This window comes from Mastigoproctus giganteus, unplaced genomic scaffold, assembly GCF_048544385.1.
Source record: "Mastigoproctus giganteus isolate SK-2022 unplaced genomic scaffold, ASM4854438v1 scaffold_16, whole genome shotgun sequence".
Classification (NCBI taxonomy): Eukaryota; Metazoa; Arthropoda; class Arachnida; order Uropygi; family Thelyphonidae; genus Mastigoproctus; species Mastigoproctus giganteus.
This window is the reverse complement of record NW_028328293.1, coordinates 20,981-46,424: the sequence shown is the minus strand read 5'-3', so window position 1 is coordinate 46,424 and position 25,444 is coordinate 20,981. Positions and strand designations below refer to the sequence as shown.

The 25,444-nt window shown below is 37.6% G+C and overlaps 1 protein-coding gene across 1 annotated transcript in view; it reads right to left on the bottom strand.

Annotated features, from left to right (window-relative positions):
* The window catches only part of LOC150074884 (acyloxyacyl hydrolase-like), a 154,028-nt gene extending 128,663 nt beyond the window's left edge, over positions 1–25,365 (bottom strand). The window contains exons 1-2 of the mRNA XM_090389413.1: positions 25,299–25,365; positions 3,736–3,784 (exon numbers count right to left, since the gene is read on the bottom strand). The gene's annotated coding sequence lies outside the window, so the exon portion shown is untranslated. The remainder of the gene's footprint in view (positions 1–3,735; positions 3,785–25,298) is intronic.
* Between the last annotated feature and the right edge of the window lie 79 nt (positions 25,366–25,444).

Genomic DNA, 25,444 nt, shown 5'->3' with positions numbered 1-25,444 from the left:
GTTGTATGTAAGATCACTACTTATAGATTAACAAAATGTATAAGGGGGTGTGGCCAGGGCTGGCCCGACAATATAATCAAATTTTGAGGGCGCCAAATCTAAATCACAAAGTTCTGAAAATTATCTTAATTCTGCTGTATTTGAAGCTACCAAAAATCAGTAAAGACATTCGAATGGTAATGGGCGAAGACGTTCTACATATAGTTTGGAAACATAGGCTTACTAAAAATATATATTGAGTTCTTTCAGTATATATCAATTAACTTAATAGGAGGATGTCCCCTGTTTGCTGATGCTTGCCACCCACTCCCCTCATTGCTCGCTGTGTATTCATTCCAAACAATTACATTTAGATTGGTTTAATGGAAATGTTTTATGATTTTTACGTTTTATGATTTTTGATTTTTATTTTATGATACACTGTTTTAATTAGAAATTAACAACATTTATATGTTTAAGACCTATAATTCAGCTTTTTATTAAAAATAACATTATAAATTACTTGATTTTCCCCTGTGCATTATAATTTCATGAATATAATTTATGAGGAATTTATATTTGGTTTTTAAACAAATAAACTGCATGACTCGATAAAAAATAAACTTAAGAGGAATGAAAATTACCGGAGATTAAATTATCTGAGGTAGAGCATTCAAATAACAGTGGGAAAAATAGGTTTCCAATCTTATTTGTAATAATAAATAAGTAGCATCCAATTTATTTGCATTTAATCCATAACTTTCTTCTTTTTCGGGAAAGTTTTAATCTTATTTTTAATGTAACCCTCAATGTCACCACACTGAAATTGCCGAGGTAAATGATACAAGTAATCATAACATTCGATTTACATTTTCAAAACAATTTGAACACTGAAACTCATCATTGGCAAAGAGTATTAGAAAGACTATTTGCAATAGTCGAATTTCTCGGACACCTGTGTCTTGCATTTAGGGGTGTTCATCGGACAGATTCTATGACAGCAATAATGGGAATTATATACAATTAGTAGAGCTGCTGGCAAAATTTGATCCTGTCATGGCAGATCTTTTGCAAAGAATAAAATCAAATGAACTCCATAACCACTATTTAGGGGGAACTGTTCAGAATGAAGTAATACAGCTAACATCCCTGCAGTGTGAAATAAGATATTAGAAAATTTAAAGCAGGCAAAGTATTATTTGATAGTTGTTGATTGTACTCCAGCCATAAGCAAAGTTGAAAAGATGTCAATAGTAATACATTTTCTCAATATCAATCAAGGGAGCAGAAATTTGTGAGCATTTTCTGAATTTCGTTCCGGTCGAGAAAACAACTGCATCAGAACTTACCGAGGCTATTTTTATGGAACTTGAAAAGTCCAGTATTTCCATCAGTAATATGTGCAGTCAAGGATACGACAATGCTTCAAAGATGAAAGGCAGACATTTGGGTGTTCAAAAAAGGATACTTGAGGTAAATAATCAAGCATTTTTTGTTCCTTGCCATACTCACTCTTTGAATCTTGTCATCAATGATGCTGCTAAATGATCTCACATCACTTTATCATTTTTTAGAGTAATACAGGCTATCTATGTTTTTATGAATGGATCTATAATTAAAAATATTACTAAATTAATAGTAAAACTATTGAGTGAAACTAGATGGGAAAGTACAATAGAGGCAATAAAACCTTACAGGTTTCATTTTGGCGAAATTTATGATTCCCTTTATGAGAATCGGCGTTTGATCCATTTATCCGCCATGAAGTGGAAACATTAGCAAATAAAATGAAAGATTTCCATTTTATTTGCTGTATTGTTGTTTGGTATAATATTTTAAAGATGATAAACATAGCCAAGTTGTATTCATAGCAAGTATTCACAGTAAGAAAAAAATTTTGATTTTGCAAGTTTTTGATATATTAAAAACAACGCTAGAAAGCCTCAAGAAATGTCGGTCTGACATTGTATTAGATGAAATTTTAGAAGAGGTCAAAAAAATTGCCATGGATGTGGAAGTCCAGGCATTTTTCCCATAAAGAATCATATTCGTCCCCAAAAAACTTTCAAATCTGTTGCTGATGAATCCCTAATAGATTTGAAGACACAATTTAAGGTAGATTTTTTTTCTGTATCTATGATGTAGTGATTGTGCCCATAGAGGAAAGAGTTATGCAATTGCATAACCACAATAATATTCAATTTTCTATACGACGTGAATAACATTAAAAACCTTTCCAAAGATGAACTTTTAAGAAAATACTTGGATTTACAAGAAGCACTGACAAACTCAAATGACATCAATGAGAGTGACTTGGATGGCTCAGGAATGTTTCAGGAAATAACAGCACTTTCTCCTTTAATAAAATCGGACTGGACACCCTTAGATGTATTGCAATTTATTTTACCAAATGATTTTGCTCCCAATATGGCAGTTGCATTAAGAATTATGTTAATTCTCCCATAAACTGTAGCATCTTGTGAAAGAAGTTTCTCTAAATTGAAAATTATGAAAAAAAATATTTGAGATCAACTGTCTCAAGAACAACTCACTGGACTGGAAGCTATCTCCATAGAGCATGATATTTTAAAAAAAGATCAGAATTGAAGACCTACTTCATGATTTTGCCTCTGTAAAAACTCGAAAACAGCAATTCTTGTAAACAGTTGTGTGACTTTTACATTAAATTTAATGTAAATATATTTCAATTTTTGCTCAACTTTTTATCTTTTGTGACATTTAATCTTATTATTCTGTGTATTAGAAAATGGTTATATCAAGCATTTTAATTATTACTTACATGAAAATTCAACACAAATTTAAAGAAGGTTTACATCAATGAAAATGTATAAAAATTTATGTAAACTTCATATTAAATTTTCTGTAAATATATTTGTTCTTTTACTTTCACATGTATTTTTAATAAAATTATTATAAAATTACGTATAATAAAGTAAATAATAATTTATTCAATCTACCCATCCACCCCTAAGTTAAGATGAGGTTAAGGGAACGTTTCACCTCTGTTAATCCTACCTCAAAGTGTTCCCCTAACTTTAAAATAACTAAACTAAACTAACCTTAACATAACCTTAATATAACTTAACTTAACTCAATGCAACCTATAAAGAAGAATATATAACTGCTTAACCGAAAACCTTTGGGATTGATTCGGTCTCTCAATTCTGTATTCATCTGGTTATTTAAATATATTTTTCAAAATGGTATTATAGTACATTTTTCACTTTTTTATAATTTCTCTAAAACATTTATCCCCCCCCCCCCATGTAAAACAATCATTTATTCCATTTCTGTAAAACTTTATTATTTTTTGTGAATTAAATAAGAATGTCTCATCATCCCTTTGGCATGGCTTGCAAGAAAATTTTACTGGTGAGGGCACCCAAAAGGCTCCGTGCTTGGGGCACCAAAATATCTTGGGCTGGGCCTGGGTGTGGCCATCAACTAGTAAACAGATTCACTGGAACGTAAAATATGGTTGACAGAAGGCATTATTTGGATTCATTGTAAGTATATAACTTTGTACAGCTTAAAAATATATAAATCATTATAGAGTAAAATGATGACTGTCTTGTCCAGCATGTTCAGAATTAAGAGAACTGCACTTTGTGAATATCTATGAAACAAATTCTTCTCGGCCATCAAAATTAAATATACAGAACTTTTTGTGGTATTAGAAGCAGAATAACATATATGGCAATTATAATTATATATGCAGATATTATACACACTTACATGAATGCCGTTACAGTTGGAGTCAAACAAGACATCACCATCAATAGGACTATAAAAAAAATGACACACACACACACACACACACACACACACACACACACACACACACACACACACACACACACACACACACACAAATTAATAAAAAAGTTCTTATGCATAAAAATAATTTATGAAATTTAATATTTAAAATCTACATGTTATTTGTTATAAACATGCAAATTAATATATTGTTTCTAGAAAATATCACAAAATCTAAAAACTTGGGACATTCATATGTATAATACCTTATAATAGCACATGTAACAGTATTACATGACTCTACTGTTGATATGAATAATACACTGCTTTCACTGAAATTGCCCCACCTAAAAGGTGTGCTTGCTTTGAGCTCAAAATATGGGGGGGGGGTTAATAAAAGATTTGTATTCACCCATAAATAGTTGTGATAGAAGGCTGAAACAAATGCCATGTATTACAATTTTTAAACTTAGTCACCAGACAAAATGACACATTTTTGCCACTTCTCAATACACTTCAGCAGCTGACTGTCTTTCATACCACAACCTGGCAGCAGCAGTAAAGTATTTTCCACAAAGAAAGGACTTCGGGGCAGGAACAAGGAAGAAATCTGAGGGTGCAAGGTCAGGGGAATAAGCAGGATTCAGCAATATTTCAGTTTTTCCTGGCACATCAACAATATTTCATGTGCAGATTGTGCCTTTTCCTCCTTCTGGTAAAAGGTCAGAGATGATGATCTCTACAGACCCTACTCTAGTTTGGAGCTCTGCAGCTAGTTCTTTTATGCTAGTATGGTGATCTTCCAGGATTAATGCCTCAATCCTGAAGAAATTCCAGGATGCTGGAAATCCTGGAATTTCTTCATCATGCACTGAAGTTCTTCTGCATTTGACTTGTTTATAGCAACATGCAATAACATTGTAACCCGAGTAGTCTTCTCCATACCAAGGGTAGGCTTCCTCAACATGGGCACAGAAAGGAATGGTTTTACAATATTAGAAATCTGACAGATAATAACAAATCTGTTTCTTACTATTGGTCAATGAGTCCAACAATCCTCCAGTTCTCATGCCACCAGGACACTGACAACTTGACCAACTACCTTCCTTTACTCATTGTTCCTACAGTATCCAACCATCTGAGCATCAAGACAGTGATTTATCATGTTGACTATTTGGCTTCTGACAATGCAATGCAATGATCTAACCCCTTTCAAATTTCATTAGCTTTACATGTGCTAAAGGCATCTGACCACTCTTAGATGGTCATTTGCTCATTGTTTGCCTGCTAATTTATTTGTGCTTTTACAGCAGCTTCAGATACTTAATCAGTGTAGTAACACATTCTACTGTGTGTTAAATTCTAATGATTAGCTTAACCTGCTAATCATTGATTTCACGCACATCATGGTGCTTCCGTAGCCAGGTGGGTAGGAGCAGCAGTGCGTAGCACACACACTTCTTGATTAGATTAGACCGGGGTTCGAGACCGGGCCCACCAAATACGGAGGATGCGGAAAGGTCAGGGAATGACCACTGCATATCCCAGGAGCAATATGGCCTTAGTTGCTAATGCTCCTAAAAACCAAATAACAAACAAACAAACACGCACATCACAGTTATGCATCCGAATTTTCAGGTAAATCCATTCTTTCTGTCTAAATGGAGAAATTTCAAGAATAATAATGAAGATAAATAATTACATACCAGTCAAATATGACTTGATGGCACAACTAAGGAAAAATGAATGCTTAACTCCTTTATCAATGCAAATGTAAACTCATGCTATTCATGTGTGGGCCAGCTGACCGTTGAATTTCTTGGTACATACATAAATTTATGCTTTCATGTTCATTGCAAACAGTGCCCATTTAAGTAATGAACTGTTTTGAAATCTTTTGAATGTCACGTGGCCAACAGTTGGTCGTAATTTAAAGTACATGAAACAGTCAAGGTTTTCTCAAACTGACAAACAGTTTGTTGAATTACAAGTTTCAACCTACAGATTGAATTTTCATTTATATAAATATGTATTTCATATATATAAATGCAGAGTAACAGTTGGCAAAATTTGATGTTTGTGCATCAAATTTTGCCAATGCTTTAGGGAAATATAATTTTGAAACATTGGAAATAATGCATTAAAGCTTACAGAGAGAATTTTTGATCCCACAATACTCATCATGCTTTAAGAATATACAGATAAAGGAATCATTAGCATTAGCAACGTGTTAATGGTAATGATCAGTTGAGGCATTTGATGCAAGAAAAAAAGCTTATAAAGCATCAGCCAAAAAAATAAAATAAAAATCTTGCTATTTCACCCATCCGGTCACTCCAAATGTTTGTCTAGTTCAGCCTTAAATTTATTTAAGCTATCAACTTCCACAACAACAGATGAAAGTCTGTTCCAGCAATCAACTACCCATTGGCTAAAGGCAAACTTCAGCATACCTATTCTACAATTGTCTTTCTCAATTTGAATCTATGCCCCTTCAGGTTCTTAATCTGAGTAAGTGAAAGTATCCCATCAGCATTGAGCCTTCTCGAATCATTCAAGGATAAAGGTGTTCTCTTACCAGGAGAAGCTTAAATTCTGTAAGTTGCAGCATCTGGAGACTAGGCACTTGCGAAATGATCTGATAGAGGTGGTATAACTGGATAGAATCCATCTGCCCCAGGTGCCTTTATAATGTGATCTGATTGAGGAGGTATAACTGGATAGAATCCATCTGCCCCAGGAGCCTTTTTTATGTTTAACTTCAACAGAAAGGAATGCTTTCCGTTATTACAAAATCATTTAGCTCCGTGATAGAGTTTTAGTAAACTTCTGTCCTTCCCTTCCTTACAGAACTCTTCATGTGTAAATGTAGAGGCAAAATACTCATTCAGTTTGTCAGCTATATGAGCAGGATCATCAACAGTTGAATCACCAGCATCAATTGGACCAATCTGATTCATCCCCTTCCTTCTGGAGTTTACATAAGTAAAGAAGTCTTTGTTGTTTTTCTTTGCATCCTTTGCCAAGTATTTGTTGTAATCAGCCTTCACTATCCTAACCCACTTTGTGACTTGATTACAGTCTAGTTTATATCTGCCCTAGGCTTCTTGTGTCTCCTGATAATTTATATGCATCCCATGCATTTTTCTTCTCTGCCACGATAGTCATTAGTTCATCTGACGTCCATTCAAGCCTAAATCAAGAACAGTATTTCTTAGTTGGTATGAAAAGCCTAATAGCTTCCAAGATTAATTCCTTGAAGGCTTCCCACTTAGAATTCATTGTTTTTAACCACATCAGTTGATCCCACTGTACAGAATTCAAAAACTGCCTGAGACCACTGCAGTCACCTTTACAAAAACAAAACAAAAAAACCCTATCCCTTGTGGTAGTTACATCTTTAAGGAAATCCCACATCAGTACACTGTGATCACTGTCACCTAGTGGTTCCTTTATCTGCAAATTACTGCTGATAATCAGATTGAGAGTATTACTCCCTCTGGTTGCCCTTCAAACATGTTGCTGTAGAAAACAATCCTCCAATAAACAAAACCCACAAAAGTCTTGCTAGCATGCGAGTGACTGACAAGTTCCAGTCAATATCTTGAAATTTAAAATCACCCATTACAAGACATTTTGATTTATCGACCAACTCTTATTTCTCTGCACAATTGTTCGTTGTACTCATCAGAGTCGTTAGGCCTCTAACACACTCCTACTTTCATTTTTCCCTTTCCCAGTGCTTATGTCACACCAAACTGACTCAACATTGCACTGTCCATCTATGTCAACTGAATGCACTTCCTTAGATTTTGTGTGTTTCTTAATTAACAGCATAACCTCTCCTCCCTTCCTACCCTATCTATCCTTTCTGTACGCATTGTACTCCCCAAATTCCAATTCTGCACTCTGCTTATATCTGTGACACCGTGGCTCTGATATCCCAACAATATCTGCCTTTGATGCCTTGATCAGCACTTCAAATTCATCAAATTTATTTACTATACTTCTAGCATTGGTGTACATGCAAGTATACATGCACCTATTCTTACTCGTGGTTACCCTAACACAACCCATGTATTTACTTGCTCCATGATGACTCCCAGCAGCTCTTGAAATTCCCAGCAACTAGCGCTCCAGGCTGCTTCTCATTACAATAGAAGCAGTGCAAGAATCACTTTTGCCTCTGCCTGTGGCTACTGTTAATCTTTTAGTCTGTGAATCCCCCCCCCAAGATAGCAGTTTTCCGACCCACCTAACACTGCCTCGATAGCATCAGCAAATATTTTTGCACCATTTCTATTTAAGTGCATCCCATCCCGGTAAAAGCAGTCTCTCCTGTTAGCAAGCATAGACCACACTGAAAAAAATTCTACCCCATGAGCCTTGCACAATCTTTCAGGGCCAAATTGATTGACAAGGCTCTGATCCTGTCTGGGCAGAATTGCAGACACTTTTCACATTCAACCCCCCTAGCTTGCAACTTTTTTTCAACATTGACCTGTATTTGTTAATTAAATCTGCAGATCTCTTACTCTTAATGTCATTAGTGCCAATGTGTACAACAATATCACCTTTTGTGCTCTTAAAAGATGATATCTGCTCTACATCACCAACTTTTTCCCCCTGGCAGACATACCCTGGTCCTGAGGAAGCACTGATCATGACATATTCTTGTGGGATATATTTAAAGATATAACTGCTTTCAAGGGTAAGGGGAAAGGATTTTGATTTCATAAAGGTGACTACAGTGGTCTTATACAGTTTTTAAATTCCTTTCAGCGGGACCAACTGCTGATGTTGCCAATTGCAAATTGTAAACAGGGAATCATTCAGGAAAATAATCATTGAAGCTTCTAGGCTTTTTATACCAACTAAGAGATATAGTTGGTCAAGGATCAGACCTAAATGGATGTCAGATGAACTGATAAGACTAGTGGCAGAGAAGTGTTGGATAATTGTAAATTAGCATGGTTATGGAAATTATAAACTGGTTTGCAATCGGGTCACTTTGGGAAGGAGGAAGGAAAGCTAAAGCACATTATGAGAACGCCCCTTGGCTAAGAATGAAAAGAAAAGTAACAAAGAATCATTTGCTTACATTAATGCTAGAATTAATAAATATAAGAATGAGGTTCAATATGTTTTACATTATAAATTAATTAGTTAAAAAATACATAAGAAGTTTACCTCAGTAATTTCTTGTAAAATGCTTCAATATCAACTTTCTATTATACAAATTAGATATGTTGCATTTATTAGTAAATTACTTAAATGTATTTTTACGCCTGAAGGAGAATCGATCATCCAACATATCCGGTACCAATAGTTTAAGAACTCCAAACTCGACACACAGGAAGACAGTAAATCACCAACCACTACTTAAGAGTGAAAAAAGACATTAACATCATTAAAATCAATAAAAAATGAATACGAACATGATTACTATCCTAAAGCGGATGAAGCTTTTCGACAAAAGGATGTGATCACGGGTTATTTTAAAGCGGTATGCTGGACAGAATTTAAAGATGAGAGATTAGTCACTTTACTGGCCCATGCATTTAAATAACCAGAAATCTGAAATGAGAAAGGGACAACGAACGTTAATTGAGTTTTGATGTAATTTTATTTCGAGAGTATCCGTTATTAGTAGTTTGGTGTATTTATGTTGAATATTAAGAATCTTTGCTTCATTAAACAAGAAAGTATGTCTTTCATTAACTGTGTGGAATGCCAATTCTGAGGCAAAAGAACGAGAAGCAAAGATTGATAAGGTATGTTGCTTGTTTGTTGTTTGTTATTTGGTTTTTAGAAGTATTAGCAACTAAGGCCATATTGCTCCGGCGATATGCGGTGGTCATTCCCTGACCTTTCCGCATCCTCCGTACTTGGTGGTCATGGACTTGAACCCCGGTCTAATCAAGAAGTGTGTGCTACGCACTGCTGCTCCTGCCCACCTGGCTACGGAGGTGCCAAGGTATGTTGCTTAACTCTAGTTTCTAATGTGCACTGTGTTGAACCGCAATATGAAGAAATATCGTCTTTACATGTTGACCAGTGTTATCAATCCACTGCAGGATGGAAGCCTCCTCAATGATTCATGTTGAGGGAAATGGACCATAATCTGCCATGCTGGTCCACTGCGAGTTGGAAGATCGACCATATTTAGCAGTCAGGGAAGTGCAGCAGCACTTCCGCTCCTGACAACTCAGCTATGGAGGCCGCTACAGTCTTTACAGGATATATTATAAACCAAATCATTAGTTTGAAATGCAAAGGAAGATTGAATAGAGTGACTGTTTAAAACTGCATGTAATTTTCTTGTTGGTTTTGATGCTAATTTAAAATCTGCATTTTTGAAAAAAAGTTCATTCAATTGAATATACCATTGCTCTATGTATGAAATAAAATAAAATAAAAATATTTTAATAAAATATATTTTTATTAAATTGCTATTGTCTATAGGTGTAGGATTTTTTTTTTTTTTTTTTTTTAAGGAGCATTAGCAACTATAGGCCATATTGCTCCAGGGATATGCGGTGGTCAATCCCTGACCTTTCCACATCCTCCGTATTTGGTGGTCATGGGCTTGAACCCCAGTCTAATCAAGAAGCATGTGCTACGCACTGCTGCTCCTGCCCACCTGGCTATGGAGGCGTCCTGTAGGATTATGTGAATGGTTTTTTTGCTTGTTCTGTTATATGACTTATTGATAAAGGGTAGCCATGGTTTTGGAATCTGCTTATTAATATTTGTATTTCTGTGTTCAATACAGATTTGGAAGTAGAGTATTTGCATTAAGAAACTGGTTTAAGATTATCGATATTTTTTAAGTGAAGGGGTGGTAACTTTTGTAGTGCAAAAACATACCAGTGTTAGTTGGTTTTCTGTAAATTTTAAACAATATCATCCATATTATGTGTCAGAGTAAAATTTTAAAAATTTAAAGGTTTTTTTCAATGTCTTCCGTTTCTGACATGAAGTGCAATCTGAAATGTATGTTATTAAAATATAGAATATCTGGAGGAAACTTGAATGTGTAATACAGAGTACATCATCAAGGTATCTCCATAATACCTGATACGAGGTAGAAAAAGAGGTAAGTGTAATTGTTCAATTTTTGAAAGGCAAATTTCAGACATAAGCCCTATAAGATTTAACCCTAAGATTCAATATTTTAATAAACAATATTTTATTTCCATCCCATACATAGAGCAATGGTATATTCAACTGAACAAACTTTTCAAAAATACAGAATTTAAATTAGCATCAAAACCAAAAAGAAAACTACATGCAGTTTTAAATAGTCAGGAATGAGGAGGTGATTATCCCATTGTACAAGGCAATGGGTCAGGCCATACCTTGAGTACTGTGTACAGGTGTGGAGGCCTCATTTTAGGAAGGATGTAGAGTTGCTAGAATGAGTACAAAGAAGGGTAACAAGATTGGCGATGGGAACAAAATTGGGAAAATACCAAGAAAGGTAAGAGCACATTTTTGTTCTGCAAACTGCAGTGTCTGGAGGCTATGCACATGCAAGGAGATTTGATTAAAGTGTATAAGGCCTCGAACGGATTGAGCAAGCTCAATGCTCATGGGATTCTTCCTCTTACTCAGATTAAGAACCTGAGGGGGCACAGATTCAAATTGAAGGGAGACAGTAGAATAAATTGTAGAATAGATGTGCAGAAATTTGCCTTTAGCCAGCAGATAGCTGAAACAGACTTCCATATCTTGTTGTGGAAATTGATAGTTTAAATAGATTTGAAGCTGAGTTGGACAGGCAATTTGGAGTGAATGGATGGGTGAAATGGGAGGTGTTTTTTTTTTTTTTTGACTAATGCTGCATAAGCTTACTTTCTTGCATCGTATGCCTCAACTAATGCTAATTCTTTGCTAAAATGAATATAAACTATGTCAAACAGTTCCTTATATCCAGCTCATGAGTAACTGTGTCAAAATAGCCTACTAAGTTAGTTAAACATGATTTTACCTTAACAAAACCATGTTGTGCTTCAGACTGCCATATCTATCTAAATATCCTTGGATTGCACTCATAACCATTGCCTTTAAGAGTTTTCCTACCACTTAAGTCAGACAACCAGGCTGTAATTATCAACATATTGCCTTTATGTATCGGCAATATGTTGGACTTCTCTAATCCAAAGGAAAGTTAGGGGGTATGAGGTTATTACAGTGTTGGCAAAGATTTTTGCAGCTCTGACGAACGCTAAGTTTTTATTTAGCATTTAGTCATTTTTTGACTTAACTGTTATATTAAATTATTTTCTATAAGCAGCTTTATAGTTCTAGTCAAGCTCTGTGGTTTATTTTGAATTTAGATAGCAATTTTGAAAGTTAATACTTAGTGTCCGGCGATTTTACGTTCGTAACTTGCCGCCATTGTTATATGATGCAGAATAGCATAACATAAATCCTGAACTTCATAACGTAAGGTTTAATGTAAAACTAAATTTGAAAGTGTCTGCAATTCTGCCCAGACACAATAGGAAGGAATACATGATGAGAGCCTTGTCAATCAATTCGGCCCTGGAGGGAATTTGCAAGGCTCAAGGGGTAGAATTTTTTTCAGTGTGGTCTGTGCTTGTTAACAGGAGAGACTGCTTCTACAGGGATGGGATACACTTAAATAGAAAGGGTGCAAGAATATTTGCTGAAGCTATCGAGGCAGTCTTAGGTGGGTCAGAAAACTGCTAGCTTGGGGACAGACTAAAAGGTTAAAAGTAGCCGCAGGCAGAGGTGAAGGTGATTCTTGCACAACTTCTATTAGAATAAGTAGTGACCTGGAGCAAGGGGTGCTGGGGGTTTCAGGGACTGATGGCAGTCATCGTATATGGGATATGTTAAGGTAATTAATAATAAGGATAGGTACATGTATACCAATGCTAGAAGTATAGTAAATAAATTTGATGAATTTGAAGTGTTGGTCAAGATATCAAAGGCGGATATTGTTGAGATAGCAGAGACGTTGTGTCACACAGATATAAGGAATGCAAAACTGGAATTTGTGGAGTACAATGTGTGCAGAAAGGATAGATAGGATAGAAAGGAAGGAGGTGTTATGCTGTTAATTAAGAAAAACATAAAATCAAAAGAAGTGCATCCAGTTGATATAGATGAACAGTGCACTGTTGAGTCAGTTTGGTGTGACATAAGCACTGCAAAAGCAAAAATAAATAAGAGTAGGAGTGTGTTATAGGCATAATAACTGGAATGAGTACAATGAACAATTGTACAGACAAATAGAGTGGGCTAGTAAATCAAAATGTCTTATAATGGGGGATTTTAACTTCCCAGATATTGACTGGAACTTGTGGGTTGGTCACTCACACACTAGTAAGACTTGTGGATTTACTGGATGATTGTTTTCTGCAGCAGCATGTTCGAGAGGCAACCAGAGAGAGTAATACTCTTGATCTGGTTATAAGCAGTGATCACTCATGTATTAAGAATTTTCAGAAGAAGGAACCACTGGGTGACAGTGATCACAGTGTACTGATGTGAGATTTACTTAAAGAAATAGTTACCATCAGGGGTAAAGGAAAGGGTTTTTCCTTCCGTAAAGGTGAGTACAGTGGTCTCAGACAGTTTTTAAATTCTGTACAGTGGGATAAACTGATGATGTTACCAACAGTAAATTCTAAGTGGGAAGCATTCAAGGAATTAATCATGGATGCTACTAAAAGTTTCATACCTATTAAGAAATATTGTTCAAGGTTCAGGCCTAAATGGTTATCAAATGACCTAATGAGACTCATGACAGAGAAGAAAAATGCATGGGATGCATATAAATTATCAAGCGACTCAGAAGCCTATGGCAGATATAAGCTAGTCTGTAATCAGGTCACAAAGCAGGTTAGGCAGGCAAAGGCAGATTATGAGAAATCTTTGGCAAAAGATGCTAAGAAAAACAGCAAGTATTTCTTTACTTATATAAACTCTAAAAGGAAGGGGATGAATCTGATAGGTCCATTTGATATTGATGGTTCGACTGTTGATGATCCTGCTCAGATAGCAAACAAACTGAATGAGTATTTTGCATCTACATTCACACATGAGGAGTTATTAAGGTTTGAAAATGGCAGAAGGTTATCAAATTGTAGCAGGGTGCTTAATGATTTTATAATAACTGAGAGCAAAGTGGAGGAGAAATTGTTGAAGTTAAACATAAGAAAGGCACCTGGGGTGGATGGGATCTATCCAGTTATATTAAAGGAGGCAGCAAAGCAACCAAGCAAATCCTTAGCCATAATTATGAGAGCATCCTTGAACACAGGGGAGGTCCCATGGACTGGAGGTGTGCAAATGTGTCCCCAATTCACAAAGGGGGATTGAAGGGTGACACAAGTAATTACAGACCAGTTAGTTTAACTTCTGTTCCCGGTAAAATAATGGAGTCACTGGTTAAAGATGCATTGCAGGATCATGTAGACAAGATTGCAGCAATAATTCAGAGACTGCATGGGTTTGTTAAGGGAAAGTCTTGTCTGACAAATTTGATAGGATATTATGATGTGGTTACAAAGGAACTGGATGCAAAAAATAATTTTTATATCATATATTTGGATTTCAGCAAAGCTTTTGACACTGTTGCGCATGAAAGACTATTGTACAAATTGGAGCAGAATAGTATTAAGGGTAAGTTGCTACAATGGATAAAAGGATGGTTGAGTGGGAGAAGACAGAGGGTGGTAATTAATGGGTGCTGCTGCTCTTCATGGACTAATGTTATTAGTGGAGTCCCACAGGGTTCAGTGTTAGGTCCTCTGTTGTTTTGTATATTTATCAATGATATTGATGAAGGTATATCAGGCTTAGTGTCAAAGTTTGCAGATAATACAAAGCAGATGATACAAGGCAGGGTTTTTAATGACAGTAATGGCAGTGTGCTACTGCAACAGGATCTAGATAATTTGGGCAGATGGGCTAAGAAGTGGCAACTGAAGTTTAACGTTCTCACAGTACTGCATATGGGTAGAAGTAACCCCAGAGAAATGTACCAACTGTGTGGTACTACACTTAAGGTGGTAGAATATGAAAAAGACCTGGGAGTAATCATGCAGTCAGATATGAAGTTTTCTGAGCAATGCAGACAGGCTGCCAGGGCAGGTCATGGGGTTTTGTCAATAATATATAGGAATTTTGCTAGCAGGGAAAAGGAGGTGATTGCTCCTCTGTATAAGGCAATGGTCAGGCCACACCTTGAGTACTGCATACAGGTCTGGAGGCCTCATTTTAGGAAGGATGTAGATTTGTTTGAGCGTGTACAGAGAAGGGCAACAAGATTGGTGAGGGGAATGAAGGGATCCTCTTACCAAGAGAGGCCTAAGTTCTACATTTTGCAATGGCTGGAGAAAGACACCTGCATGGTCATCTGATTGAGATGTATAAGGCCTTGAATGGGTTGAGCATGCTGAATTCTGATGGGATCCTTCCACTTGTTCAGATTACAAATCTAAGGGGGCATAAATTCAAATTGAGAAAAGACAGATGTAGAATAGATGTGCGGAAATTTGCCTTTAGCCAGCTGGAACATGGTTAATTGCTGGAACAAACTTCCATCTGTCGTTATTGAAGTTGATAGGTTAAATAAATTTAAGGAGGAACTGGACAGGCATTTGGAGGGAATGGTGTGATTTTTTTTTTTAGCTGATGCTGCATAGGCTCATACACTTGCTTTCTTGCATCACATGCCACTACTACTACTAGATAGAGAAATACGTAGCACTGTATCAGAAATCTGTTAGTTTGTATAGTATTATCAATTAATCAGTAAAATTTATTAATCTCATTAAATTTCACTGTTAATTAAATTATACTTAAATGAAATCATGATCCAGACTAGAGCGGCGAAGCAACGGCACAAAGTAACAGCCGCAAAGTGATGATCAAGACATCAAAGGCAGATATTGTTGGGATATGGTGTCATACAGATATAAGCAGTGCAGAATTGGAATTTGGGGAGTACAATGTGTACAGAAATGAGAGACATGATAAGAAGGGAGGAGGGTTTATGCTGTTATTTAAGAAACACCTAAAATCTAAGGAAGTGCATCCAGTTGACATGGGTGGACTGTGGAATGTTGAGTCTGTTTGGTGTGACATACACACTGGGAAAGGGAAAATGAGAGTAGGAGTGTGTTATAAGCCTAATGACTTTGAAGAGTACAACAAACAGTTGTGCAGAGAAATAGAGTAGGCCAGTAAATCAGAATGTCTTGTAATGGGGGATTTTAACTTTCCAAATAGTGACTGGAACTTGTCAGTTGGTCACTCACATGCTAGCAAGAATTTTGTAGATTTATTGGAGGATTGTTTTCTACAGCAACATGTTCGAGGGTGTAATATTCTTGACCTGATTATCAGCAATGATTATTCATCCATTAAGAATTTGCAGATAAAGGAACCACTAGGTGACAGTTATCACAGTGTACTGTTGTTGTTATGTTGTTATTTGGTTTTCAGGAGCATTAGCAACTAAGGCCATATTGCTCCGGGGATATGCGGTGGTCATTCCCTGACCTTTCCGCATCCTCCATATTTGTTGGGCATGGGCTCAAACCCCGGTCTAATCAATAAACGTGCTACGAACTGCTGCTTCTGCCCACTTGGCTACGGAGGCACCTACAGTGTATTGATGTGGGATTTACTTAAAGATGTAACTACCATCAAGGGTAAAGGGTAGGGTTTTTTCTTTGTTTTCGTAAAGGTGACTACAGTAGTCTCAGACAGTTTTTAAATTCTGCACATTGGGATCAACTGATGATGTTACCAATGGTGAATTTTAAATGGAAAGCCTTCAGGGAATTCATCTTGGAGGCTACTAGCTTTTCATATCAACTAAGAAATACTGTTCAAGGTTCAAGCCTAAATAGATGTCAGATGAATTAATGAAGCTGGTAGCAGAGAAGAAAAATGTATGGGATACATTTAAATTATTAGGCAACACAGAAGCCTACGGCAGATATAAGCTAGTCTGTAATCAAGTCACAAAGGAGGTTAGGTAGGTGAAGGCAAATTACGAGAAATCTTTGGCAAAGGATGCAAAGAAAAACAGCAAAGACTTCTATACTTATGTAAACTCTAGATGGAAGGGGATGAATCAGATTGGTCTACTTAACATAGATTGTTCGGCTACTGATGATCCTGCTCAAATAGCTGATAAACTAAATAAGTATTTTGCATTTATATTCACATATGAGGAGTTATTCAAGAAGGGGAATGCTAGATATTTATCAAACTCTAATAGTTAGCTAAGTGATTCTGTAATACCTGAGAGCAAAGTGGAGGAGAAATTGTTGAAGTTAATCATGAAAAAGGCACATGGGGGTGAATGGAATCTATCAAGTTATACTGAAGGAGGCAGCGACGGAAGTAATCAAAACCTTAGACATAATCATGAGAGCATCTTTAGATCCACGGGAGGTCTCCATGGACTCAGTGCAGATGGGCTGCCAGAGCAGGTCATGAGAGTTTTGTCAATGATATATAGGAATTTTGGTAGCAGAGACAAAGAGGTGATTATCCCTATGTATAAGGCAATGGTCAGGCCACACCTTGAATACTGTGTACAGGTCTGGAAGCCTCATTTTAGGATGTAGAGTTGCTAGAACGAGTACAGAGAAGGGCAACTTTTTTTTTTTTTTAGGAGCATTAGCAACTAAGGCCATATTACTTCGGGGATATGCAGTGGTAGTGGTAGTGGTAGTAGTAGTAGTAGTAGTAGTAGTGGTGGTGGTGGTGGCATGTGATGCAAGAAAGCAAATGTATGAGCTTATGCAGCATCAGCCAAAAAAAAAAAAAAAAATCACACCATTCCCTCCAAATGCATGTCCAGTTCCTCCTTAAATTTATTCAAGCTATCAACTTCCACAACAACAGATGGAAGTTTGTTCCAGCAATTAACCACCCGCTGGCTAAAGGCAAATTTCCGCACATCTATTCTACATCTGCTTTTTCTTAATTTGAATTTATGCCCCCTTAGGTTCGTAATCTGAACAAGTGGAAGGATCCCATCAGAATTCAGCATGCTCAACCCATTCAAGGCCTTATACATCTCAATCAGATGATCATGCAGGTGCCTTTCTCCAGCCATTGCAAATTGTAGAACTTAAGCCTCTCTTGGTAAGAGGATCCCTTCATTCCCCTCACCAATCTTGTTGCCCTTCTCTGTACCCGCACAAGTAAATCTACATCCTTCCTAAAATGAGGTCTCCAGACCTGTACGCAGTACTCAAGGCGTGGTCTGACCATTGCCTTATACAGAGGGATAATCACCTCCTTTTCCCTGCTAGCAAAATTCCTATATATCATTGACAAAACCCCATGACCTGCCCTGGCAGCCTGTCTGCATTGCTCAGAAAACTTCATATCTGACTGCATGATTACTCCCAGGTCTTTTTCATATTCTACCACCTTAAGTGTAGTACCACACAGTTGGTACATTTCTCTGGGGTTACTTCTACCCATATGCAGTACTGTGAGAACGTTAAACTTCAGTTGCCACTTCTTAGCCCATCTGCCCAAATTATCTAGATCCTGTTGCAGTAGCACACTGCCATTACTGTCATTAAAAACCCTGCCTTGTATCATCTGCTTTGTATTATCTGCAAACTTTGACACTAAGCCTGATATACCTTCATCAATATCATTGATAAATATACAAAACAACAGAGGACCTAACACTGAACCCTGTGGGACTCCACTAATAACATTAGTCCATGAAGAGCAGCAGCACCCATTAATTACCACCCTCTGTCTTCTCCCACTCAACCATCCTTTTATCCATTGTAGCAACTTACCCTTAATACTATTCTGCTCCAATTTGTACAATAGTCTTTCATGCGCAACAGTGTCAAAAGCTTTGCTGAAATCCAAATATATGATATAAAAATTATTTTTTGCATCCAGTTCCTTTGTAACCACATCATAATATCCTATCAAATTTGTCAGACAAGACTTTCCCTTAACAAACCCATGCTGTGTCTGAATTATTGCTGCAGCCTTGTCTAGATGATCCTGCAATGCATCTTTAACCAGCGACTCCATTATTTTACCCGGAACGGAAGTTAAACTAACTGGTCTGTAATTACTCGTGTCACTCTTCAATCCCCCTTTGTGAATTGGGGATACATTTGCACATCTCCAGTCCGTGGGAACCTCCCCTGAGTCCAAGGATGCTCTCATAATTATGGCTAAGGGTTTGCTTAGTTGCTTTGCCGCCTCCTTTAATATAACTGGATAGATCCCATCCACCCCAGGTGCTTTTCTTACGTTTAACTTCAACAGTTTCTCTTCCACTTTGCTCTCAGTTATTACAAGATCATTAAGCACCCTGCTACAATTTGATAACCTTCTGCCATTTTCAAACTGTAATAATTCCTCACGTGTGAATGTAGATGCAAAATACTCATTCAGTTTGTTTGCTATCTGAGCAGGATCATCAACAGTCGAACCATCGATGTCAAGTGGACCAATCAGATTCATCCCCTTCCTTTTAGAGTTTATATAAGTAAAGAAATCCTTGCTGTTTTTCTTAGCATCTTTTGCCAAGGATTTCTCGTAATCTGCCTTCGCCTGCCGAAACTTCTTTGTGACCTGATTACAGATTAACTTATATCTGCCATAGGCTTCTGAGTCGCTTGATAATTTATATGCATCCCATGCATTTTTCTTCTCTGTTACGAGTCTCATTAGTTCATTTGACAACCATTTCGGCCTAAACCTTGAACAATATTTCTTAATAGGTATGAAACTTTTAGTAGCTTCCACGATTAATTCCTTGAATGCTTCCCACTTAGAATTTACTGTTGGTAACATCGTCAGTTGATCCCACTGCACAGAATTTAAAAACTGTCGGAGACCACTGTACTCGCCTTTACGGAAGCAAAAACCCTTTCCTTTATCCCTGATGGTAATTAAATCTTTAAGTAAATGCCACGTCAGTACACTGTGATCACTGCTACCTAGTGGTTCTTTTATCTGCAAATTCCTAATACATGAATGATCACTGCTGATAACCAGATCAAGAGTATTACTTTCTCTGGTTGCCTCTCGAACATGCTGCTGCAAAAAACAATCATCCAATAAATCCACAAAAGTCTGACTAGTGTGTGTGTGAGTGCCCAACCCACAAGTTCCAGTCAATATCTGGGAAGTTAAAATCCCCCATTATAAGACATTCCGATTTACTAGCCCACTCTATTTCTCTGTACAATTGTTCATTGTACTCATTCGAGTCATTAGGCCTATAACACACTCCTACTCTTATTTTTGCTTTCGCAGTGCTTATGTCACACCAAACTGACTCAACAGTGCACTGTTCATCTATATCAACTGGATGCACTTCTTTTGATTTTATATTTTTCTTTATTAACAGCATAACACCTCCTCCCTTCCTATCCTGTCTATCCTTTCTGTACACATTGTACTCCCCAAATTCCAGTTCGGCATTCCTTATATCTGGGTGACACCACGTCTCTGATATCCCAACAATATCCGCCTTTGATGTCTTGACCAACACTTCAAATTCATCAAATTTATTTACTATACTTCTAGCATTGGTATACATGCAAGTATACATGCACCTATTCCTATTCCCAGCCACTCTAACACATCCCATATACCCACCTGTTTCACGATGACTGACATCCGTCCCTGAAACCCCCAACACCCCTCGCTCCAGGTCGCTACTTATTCTAATAGAAGTTGTGCAAGAATCACCTTCACCTCTGCCTACGGCTACTGTTAAACTATTAGTCCTTGTATCCCCCCAAGCTATCAATTTTCCGACCCACCTAACACTGCCTCGATAGCATCAGCAAATATTCTTGCACCCTTTCTATTTAAGTGTATCCCGTCCCTGTAGAAGCAATCTCTCCTGTTAACAAGTACAGTCCAGGCTGAAAAAAATTCTACCCCTTGAGCCTTGCACAATCTTTCCAGGGCCGAATTGATCGACAAGGCTCTCATCATATACTCCCTCCTATCGTGTCTGGGCAGAATTGCAGACACTTTCAAATTCAACCCTACTTCACGGCTTTTTTTCAACAGTGACCTGTACTTGTTAAGTAATTCTGCCGGTCTCCTACTCTTAATATCATTAGTGCCAACGTGTACAACTATATCACCTTTTGTGCCCTTAAAAGATGATATCTGCTCTACAACGTCATCAACCTTTGCCCCTGGCAGACATACCCTGGTCCTGTTCCACCTATCCTTTTTACACAATATATTTCCCGTTTCCCTGACAATAGAGTCACCAACAACTACTAGTTCCTTTGGGACCAGCGCAATCTGCCTTGGGGGTTGCTGCTGTGTTGTGTGATGACCAAGTGCAAGCTCTGGCATTGATGTGGGCAGCTGAGAGCCTGATGGGCCCCTCAATTTAGATCTTTCGAGGGCATCCACCCTGTCCTTCAAACTCTCATATAGGCCCATAACAACGCTGAGTTGTCGCCTGATTTCCTTACACTCCTTACATCGCGCACACACACACACACAAAGACATCCCCCATGGCAATATCATGTTCCGTTCCAGATAGTTCGGCAAACATTTCACAAGTTGCACATTGTTTTAGGCTGTGATGCGTTGGAGAATCGCCCCCCGCAGTTCTTCCCCGAGTCACAGCACTCCTGCCACTTTGTGCCCGTTGCTTTACTGCTCTAGTTTGGGGCATGATATTTTAAATTAATAAGATCAATAAATTAAATTAAATTAAATGTCAATACTACGCTATCTAATAGAAACAGTGAAGCGTATTACTGTTTCTATAATTATACGTTAGAGCTACCTAACTACCTCAATTAAAAATTTTAATTCCCTATCACTATATACAAAAACAATGCCTGCAATATTCGAATGAAATAACGGTTTTATAAAGTATTACGTATTACAAAAACTGTTTATACAAATAAAAATAAAAATAACCAGCGTAATTAGAACTATAAGACTACGTATTAAGTACAATATAAAATAACAATTATGTAAATAAAAAGCAAAAACTTATCGTTTTTTTCGGAGCCTGTAACTTGCAGCTGTATTTTCTAAAGAGAGTCAGCGCCCTCTTTTTGTGGGGGAAATCAATGGTCATCCCTGACGTTTCTGCATCCTCTGTATTTGGTGGTCACGGGCTCGAATCCCAGACTAATCAAGAAGCAAGAGAAGGGCAACAAGATTGGTGAGAGGAACAAAGGGGTGTGCTTAAGAAGAAAGGTTTAAGTTATGCAAGTGGCAGCATCTGGAGACTAGGCACCTGTGAAGTGATCTGATTAAGGTGTATAGGCCCTTGAATGGTTTGAGCAGGCTCAATGCTGACAGCATACTTCTGCTTGCTCAGATTAATAACTTAAGAGGACATAAATTCAAATTGAGGAAAGACAGTTGTAAAGATGTGCATAAGTTTGCCTTTAGCCAGTTGGTAGTTGATTGCTGGAACAGACTTCCATCTGTTGTTGTGGAAGTTGATAGCTTAAATAAATTCAAGGCTGAACTAGACAATCATTTGGAGTGATCGGATAGTGAAATTGGAAGGTTTTTTTTTTTTTTTTTTGGATGATGCTGTATAAGTTTGCTTTCTTGCATCATATGCCTCAACTAATGCTAATAACTCCCGGGCCCGAAGATGCCCCCATAATTAACCTCAACAGTGCAATACACTTCCTGGCTACCTCCCTCAACTCTAGGAACTACTGAGACTACCGGATATATGTCAATAACTCTGGGAACCTTACTTGCCTTTATGCTCAAAAGCTTTTTAATAAACTCTCATCTGTAATTATGAAATCACTAATTTCCTACGGCTCAGCCTCACTTGACTCAGCATGAAGGGTCTTTCACCAGTAAAGACCAATGCGAAATACTTATTCAGTTCATTCACATCAGTTGGGTTATCAAAGAATTTCCCAAATCCATTGCACAAGGGTCCAATCTGATTAACTTTCTTCAGTATATTCACATACATGAAAAATTTCTTTTCTCCAATCTTTGCTCTCTCTCTTAGCCATACTTTCTCATATGCAGCCTTGCCCTCCTAATCTTATTTGTGGTGCTATTAGAGATCACGTTCAGTACTTTTCATCGCTCTGTAACTATCCCATGCTATCTTTTTCTGCTCTATTTTACTGGCCAGCTCTGCAGTCATCCATTTTGTCATCCTCCTTATACTATATTTTCTTAATGGTATATGTGCATTCATGGGTTCCGTGATTATTGCTTTAAAGGTATTTCATAATTCTAACATATTTATCCTCCGTCTGCAATCAATCCAATTAATAGATGCCATATAGCACCTTAAACTGTCAAAGTCTCCTCTTCTGAATGTAAAACCCTTGTTTTTACCTTTAACTACTGCAAAATGTTTATTCATCTTCCAACTGACAATTGAATGTTCACTTCCTGACAGTACTTTAAGCCCTGTGATGTCATCTGATTTGTTAGTATTGATCAGGCCAAGAATATTCTCCCCTCTAGTACATTCTCTAACATGCTAGTACAAATAAAAATCATATAGTTTTTATTTTAAAAAAATTTTCCCCATGGTGAGTTTCCCTCTCACATATTCCAATCAATCTGGGGAAGATTAAAGTCACCCATAATAAGACGTTCATGCTTGCTTGCTCATTCCATCTGCATGTAGAGATTGTCATCACACTGTTCACGATCTTCTGGGCTGTAGATTACTCCCTCTCTCATTATTCCTTTGCTCCCAACTAACTACACACCACACAGATTCTATGCTGGCAGACATAACTTCAGACTCAGCAAAAGCTCTTTTTGTGTTCAGGCTGCTTTTGATATGAAGCATGAGCCCCCCATCCCTTCTATCTTCCCTACCTTTCCGAAATGCATCATACATACCATAATGGAACTAGTCATCACCAATTTCTTGATGGCATTAGTTGTCCTAACCAAGAGTTCAAATTCAACCATTTTATTAACAACATTCCTGAAATTAATGAAGAGAAGTATTTCAAAGAAGTAATCATGGTGGCCACTAAATGTTTTTTACCAACTAAGATATATATATATATATATATACACACACACACTGATGAGCCAAAACATTATGACCACCTACCTCATATGATGTTTGTCCTCCATGTGCAGCCAAAACAGCTCATACCCGGCAAGGCATGGATGCAACAAGATTTCTAAATGTGTCTTGTGGTATCTACCAGCACATAATCAGCAGATCCTGTAAGATCTGTGGTTGAGATGCTGCAGATTGAAGCTGCCGTTCCAACACAAACCACAGGTGCTTGATGGGATTGTTGTCTGCAGAATTTGAAGGCCAGGGCAATACCTGGAAGTCTTCCTCATGTTCTACAAACCAGTCTCGAGCAATCCGGGCGGTGTGGCATGCTGCATTATCCAGCTGAAAGACGGCATCGCCAGAGGGGAAGACCATTGCCATGAAAGGGTGTACCTGGTCAGAAATGATATTTAGGTAGGTGGTAGACGTCAGAGTGCCCGGCACATGGATGACTGGACCCAGGGTATCCCAGCAGAACATCGCCCAAAGCATGACACCGCCGCCACCGGCTTGTTTTCGTCCCACGGTGCATCCAGCCGCCATCACTTCCCCAGGTAAAAGACACACACATACCCGCCCTTCCACATGGTGCAACAGGAAATGTGATTCATCAGACCAGATGACCTTCTTCCAATCATTCAAGGTCCAGTTTTGATGCTCATGTGCCCATTGCAGTAGTTGCCAGTAAACTGCAGTTAGCATGGGCACTCGGAGTGGCCTGTGGCCACACAGCCTCATTTTCAGCAGGGTTCGATGTACTGTGTGTTGTCACACATTACTCCCATCATCGGCATTCGAATTACCGGCGAGTTGCACCACAGTCACCCTTCTGTTGCCACATACCATCCGGGAGAGTCTTTGCTCACCTTGAGCATCGATGAGCCAGGTCGTCCAACACCTTGCCGGCGGTTCGTGGGTTTATCCTCCTCGGACCACTTTCGGTAGGTACTAACCACGGCTGACCATGCGCACTGCACCAGCCATACCGTTTCAGATATGCTCTGACCCAGTTGTCTGGCCATTACAATTTGGTCTTTGTCAAATGTGCTTAGGTCCGCTGCCTTTCCCATCTGAAGAACAGTATCATATCAGGCATTTTTTATATCATGTCAAAATTTGCGCAAGCGCCATAGTTAACCTGCAGTTGCTTCGATTTGCATAACAACTCACTGGTCATAATGTTTTGGTTCATCGGTGTATAAGACTTAAATTATTTAACATAACAAGCTGGTTATCTTCATAACAAGCTGATTTTAATCTTGAATTTGACTCATCATATGCCATTCTTTTTCTAATTCTTCAGTCACCATCATTAACATTATCTCTTTCGCTTTGTACCTCTCAAAAAATTTTATATTAACCACATTAAACATGTATGTTACATTCTATTCAACCAAATTTACTAATATATTAATTATGTTTATAATTCATTCATAATATTTTAATTGCTTTCACATTATTTACTTATAAAAACAATTTTTAACATACTTGCGTCCGGGATAAATGCTGTCATTAACATCATCACAATCTTTTCCTCTCCAGGAATTGCCTCTTAAAGTCTGAAATTTAAAATGAAGTTCTATGTGATGACAATTTATTAGCATGGAAATAAATATCAAACATTGTACAAAGGA